This window comes from Podarcis filfolensis, assembly GCF_964270895.1.
Source record: "Podarcis filfolensis genome assembly, chromosome: 10".
Classification (NCBI taxonomy): domain Eukaryota; kingdom Metazoa; phylum Chordata; class Lepidosauria; order Squamata; family Lacertidae; genus Podarcis; species Podarcis filfolensis.
The window spans coordinates 31106950-31113037 of NC_139612.1; the positions used below are offsets into that span (position 1 = coordinate 31106950).

The 6088-nt window shown below is 39.1% G+C and overlaps 1 protein-coding gene across 1 annotated transcript in view; it reads left to right on the forward strand.

Annotated features, from left to right (window-relative positions):
- DYRK2 (dual specificity tyrosine phosphorylation regulated kinase 2) overlaps nt 1-4725 on the forward strand; it is a 29242-nt gene extending 24517 nt beyond the window's left edge. The window contains exons 4-5 of the mRNA XM_083574530.1: nt 281-2437; nt 2665-4725. The gene's annotated coding sequence lies outside the window, so the exon portion shown is untranslated. The remainder of the gene's footprint in view (nt 1-280; nt 2438-2664) is intronic.
- The last annotated feature ends 1363 nt before the right edge of the window (nt 4726-6088 follow it).

The window sequence follows — 6088 nt, forward strand, 5'->3', positions numbered from 1 at the left end:
TAAGAGCGATAGACTCGTAATCTAGAGCCAGCATGGTGTAGTGGTTAAGAGCGATAGACCCGTAATCGGGTTTGCTTCCCCGCTCCTCCACATGCAGCTGCTGGGTGACCTTGGGCCAGTCACACTTCTCTGAAGTCTCTCAGCCCCACTCACCTCACAGCGTGTTTGTTGTGGGGGAGGAAGGGAAAGGAGAATGTTAGCCGCTTTGAGACTCCTTCGGGTAGTGATAAAGCGGGATATCAAATCCAAACTCTTCTTCAGCTCTTCTTCATCTAACCAGATTAGTCTTCAGGTCCAATCTGCCAGGAAATTCTCCCCTGTAATCTGTGCAGGAGCTTAATAATGGGGCTTGCACAAGAGAACATCCTGGTGGGTTGTGCCTCTTGCCTCACAGACCATCGTACCTTTAGATCAAAACAGCCTTCTGAGGCTGACATTATTTAGCTTTTGATGTAATCTTCATTTGGGTTTTTAAAATGTAACTCTAAAAAGCAATATGCTATCTAACAATTGGCGCTGTGCTGTGTGTTACAATTGTTGTAGGATACATCTTTAAACACCTGTGTATGCATGTCAGGTTTCCCAGATGTGTGTACTGGAGTGTTTAAACACGTGCTCACATGCATGTTTGTCCTTTTTTTTGGCATCGTATGCATTTTGTGCTGAAAATGCCTGTGTAACACCAGTATTTCATGCAACAGTTGCATTGTGTAGCACTGCCACCGATACCTGGAGATACTACTTGAATATGTAAGGGGATGTCTGTGAGACTTCTAGTAACCTGTGGAGTTGCATCTATTCTTCACATGCCCTTCGTAGAGGAACATTCAGATTTGTCAAAAGCCTTGTTGAAACAAGTACATGTGATTGTTTTTTTAAAAAAATAATTATAAAGAGCAAATTAAGAGGTGAGATGACTTTAAAAGCAGACTCCGTGTAGGATGTGCTTTGTAACCCTGTATACTCCAAAAGCTTGCATGGGGAGAAAAATTAAAAGACAATTACAGTTTTGTGTTGCACCATGAGAGTTAAAGAAAAGTTTGAAGGAACGAGTAGACATATATGTGGATTTTTCTGTTTATTCACATTTTTATTCGCAGTGATAGGTTAACCCGGTCTATTTCAGACACCTTGGACCTGTTCACATATTTTTCCTGTCCAAGAAATACATTTTTTTTATCAGGTGGTCAGAGAGTACCAAGTTAAAATAAATGTTGTAAAGGCTATGTTACCCCTTGCTTTCTCCTCGTGGGGGAGGAGAGCCAAGAGCCAGGACTTGCACCAGGTTAAGATTTCTCCCTGGCAAGTAGCAACTGAACATAATATAATTCAGATAAAATTTGTTCTGCATTATAAATTTAGTTTTCCAAAGCAGGCACAACATTGGTTTTAACAGCATTTATCGCGCATGCATTGATAATGATATTTGAAGAGTTTCAAGCTTAAATTGAGAGGGTTGTGGATGCTAGAATTATTTGGTTTGATTGCAGAAAGCTTCAACATTATAACGTTGTTTATATGCACAGATCTAATTATAATACCTGTAAAGGCGTCCTTAAAATAACTACTTAAAGCATGGTCCCCAGAGAAAGCCAAGAAAGTTTCCGGTCCATTTCCTTTTTTTGAAATTCAGATCATTCATTTAGAAAACGAAAGCAGCATTTTTTCGTTCACTTAAAGTTTGGTTAATGGGCATCAATGACGAATTCTCAGGAAACATAATAAAACTACTTGCCAAAATAATAATAATAATGAACACCCACCCAACCCCAACCCCTTCCATAAGTAAATCTTGACTAAAAGAGATGATGCTAATTAATAATGTTTAATAATGTTAGTTATTGGCTAATATTTAATCTCCCCCCCTTTTTTTTGCAAATGTAACTCCTTGTCCTCAAATGACACTAAATTATTTATAGTATTAAATGTACACCTTTCTATATTGTGTGGCTATGCAGTCTGTGAGTGTATCAGTAAAAGTGACTTTGGGATCTCGGTATCCATAGCTTCCCATGACAATTGGTTTGTTCACCATGGCACTGACCTTGATTCTGTTTGGGGCTGCTAGGGTTTGGACCTTCTGAAAGGACAACATTCCCCTTTCACTTAAACGTTAAGGCAGTCCACAACCACAAAGGTTATATGTGGAGTCTGGCATTTTGCATTGAATTGAACAAGGAATCCCTTCCATTCCAGGGAGCACATCTGTATGTACAAGAAGCACAGCATGGAGCTGAAGTTGCTTCCCTCCCCCCCAAAAAACCCCATTCATTGGATTAAATAAATTGACGTGTCCATTATATTTTTAACACAGCTTGGAATATGTTAACATAGATAAATGGGGAAGATACGTAATAATCACGAATGATTCGTGAGCTAAAACCCTTAATTTTATCTTTTTTCTTCTTCAAATGACCAGATTTTAAATGCCAATACAGTGGTACCTTGGGTTACATACGCTTCAGGTTATAAACTCCACTAACCCAGAAATATTACCTCGGGTTAAGAACTTTGCTTCAGGATGAGAACAGGAATCGTGCTCTGGCGGCATGGCGGCAGCAGGAGACCCCATTAGCTAAAGTGGTGCTTCAGGTTAAGAACAGTTTCAGGTTAAGAACGGACCTCCGGAACGAATTAAGTACTTAACCCGAGGTACCACTGTAGTGCATTGTGGCTGATCATATTCATAGATGCTACCAGAAACTTTTAGGCCAAAAACAGTGTGCAGAGCAATGCTAACGTAACAAAAACTCCTGTATATGTTACAAAAAAAGAAAAAAAGAGGCAGCCATCTGACAATTTTCAGTAACTTGGCTTCTTTTTACTGTAGCGTGTTTATAATTGGAATAGGGAAGGAAAAGGAGGAAAGGGAAGGGGAGAAAAAAAAACATTTAAAAGGATGCTGCCTCTTGCTTTGACACGGTTTTGTGTCTAAGGGCTCTAATTAGTTGGGGCTGATAGTTGTTGGCTTGGAAACATTGCTTAGCCTCACATGTTGCCATTGTCTGGGGACATCTGAGCTCCTTTGCAAAAGTAGAAATAGCACGGTGTTGTCTTGTGTTTGGCTGCAGTCTCATTTCAGCCGGCTCTTGCGCCGCTGGAGTGCTGGCCGATCCCTTCTCCAGTGTGTCGATGCAACCGGGAGGATGAGCTGGGGGAGCGAGAGGAGTGCAAGATATGTAGAGGGTTGAAATTGTGCCCTTGATGTTAACAATGTGCCTTTTGTTACGAACAACACCATGTTGTGAAGCATGCAACATTGTCTCTTTAACCCTTTGAACGCTGTACTATGTAGTAAGGTTGAAATCTTATTTTTTTAAAAAGCACGGTACCTGTCTTAAATACGTTTCCATGAGCATAATCCACTAGGAGCCTCTCCTGCCGTTGCATACGCCCCGGTGAAATGAAGGGCAGTTCTGCAAGAGCACTCCAGGGTCCTTTTTGGGGCGACCCTTGGTTATATCCATTGGACATGAGCGGGAGAAGTTTCTGGCTGATTTTGCCCTGTGTTTTCAAAGCCTTAATATAGATCATAAGGCAATCCTACTACTTAGTGATGGAACAGAATACTCTCTTGTAGGAATTTTCATGCTCTTTCAAGGGTTAAAGATGGCACCTCGTAGTAGTTAGTGGTAACCTTAACATCAGACTGGTTTCTTTTCTTTTAAGAACTATGTTTTTCTTTGTTTTGTTATGACAGCACTAGGCAGAATCAACTGTATTTGTAAAAAGGAAAAAAAAATTACCTCAAACTGTTTCATTTTATAGTGAGAATTAATCCCAGGGCATTTGGTATGAACCAAAGTGCATTCCTTTTCTACGTGCCTGGCTCCAATAAACGTGGCCAGGGGTTTTTACAATTTGGGTGCAAGGCATTTTAATGCCCCTTTTACCTTGCTGGGTGGTTTGGGGTCATGAAGGACTCCTTAGGAATGTTTTTTTCTTTTTTAAATGGCGCTTCATGGCTACCATCAGGCAGCCTCCATTTATTAGAATGGGACTTGTGTGAAACCGTGTGGAAGTGCCATTGAAATGAATGGAGGCTGGACAGCAACAATTGTGGGAGGGTTGTGTTTATTAAAGTAGCAACGGGCTGTGTTATAATCTTTAGGCACATGTCGGAGTTCTTCGATTCTGTCTATTTTTCATAAAAATCTTTGGTTTTCCAAACAGAGGTATCTGGTAAACATAAATCCGTTTTAAGAAAGATTTTTATGTAAGTAAATATTTTTGCATTGCCCACTTGAGATGCTACAGTAGCATTGAAATAAAGAAAGCATTTGTGAATTAACATTGTTTCTAGGGGGCTTGTACATCTGTGCTACAAAATACAAAGTAATATGAAAAAAGTCATCGTATTTACTCAGCTCAACTGCTACAATTCTGTCTAAGGTGTACATTGGATTTCTTTTTCTTGAAAAATAAAGAGCAACAACTTAGACACGTGACTGTAATATGCTGCAACTGTGTGTACTGAAAACATGTGAAAAAAAATGACTGAATGTGGATTGTGTATATATGTATGTAAAAATTTGTGTGAGATGCTGCTGCTGTCAACAGCCACTTCACATTAAATATGTTGTAGTGGATTTTAATTCTAGTGGCCAGTTTTATAATACTTACGTATTGTATAGCTGATGACAGGAGTTAAGACTGTTTTAGTGAATGTTTGTTACATTTATTGTTGTGGCCAGAGATCATTTCAGAATAAAAAATTATGTCCTACATGACTCTCTTTCTGTTTTAAAACTAGGTCTGTTTGTTTGTTTGTTTTCAGATGTGCTAGTGGACCTAGAAAAAATAATGTTATTATCAGTTATAACTGATAATTTTTATTTTGTGTTAATCATACGAAGAGTGGCAAGGAAAAAAGACATTTTTAATACATAAATTGGCAGCTTCTCTCAACTCCCCTAGGCTTGGTGAAGCAGACAAGCAAGAAGCCTACTTTCCTAAGTTTGAGAACTATGTACAATGGACCAAGCTGGTGCTGGTTCCGTTTTGTCAGTGGAAATCCGGAGTAAATTGGTCCAGTTAATGTAGCTCAATTCAGGTCAGGTCAGGTCAAATTTTGATTGTTCGTAGCAAAAGAAAGCCACAGCGAAATTTCAGATGAACTCAAGAAATCTAATTTGCAAGTAGAAATATTGCAAATATTATGTATATGAAACACAGCAAATAAAAGGCAGAATCAAGGATAAAGAAGCAATACAACGAAGGATAAAATAACTATAAAGTAAATAATAAAGCTATGAAATAAGGGCGTTATCATAACCATTGATAGCTAACTTTGGAAGCACTTATGGAGGACTCCTTGCAGGAGCCAATGAACAGAGACCCCCAGAAAGTCAGTATCTGACAATAGGTAACACATCTTTTCTTGTCAGTTAATACCTTTGCCAAATGTGTGAATATGCTGGCAACTTTTCTATCTAATCTGTCCAAACTGAAGCACCATTAAATCCCATTGCTATTAATGGGTGAGATGATTTAATTTTCCCATGAAAATGAGTGGGGATTATGAGTACCTATTAACTTTTACCTGTGTAAATTTACAGGTTAAGAAAAAAGGGGAAGCAACTTCCCCTGATAATTCCAGTTCATTGAAACTGGATGCCCATTTGACGCAAGGAATTTTGCGGTGAAATCTGCAGTAGCCACAGATCTTAATGTTGCTTACTCTCAAGTAAGTGTGTTAATGACGAGTCCAAGAGACATTTTGTGTTTAATGGCAGTGCTTTTTTTCAGGAGGTTCTCATGGGTAGGCAGTACCTGCACCTCTTTTGTTGTTGTTGTTAAAAAGTGCGGCACTTTTTTTAAAAAAAGAGACTTGAAAATCTGCCATTTTCTCTTCCAGCAGCTCATATCCTTTGATGCCAAACCCAATATTGCTGTGTTTTGTTTATTTTTAAGGCTTCCCTTTGCAGGTTCCCCTTTGTTCATTTTCTGCATCTTGCACAGCCTTCTTTTCTGCAGACAACTCCGTTGCCTCTTTCTTCTCCTGCTCCCTCATTAGCACATATCAGAATGTGTTAAGTAGCATTTTCAATACAAACAAGAACAACAACCCCACACATGCAAAAAAGGC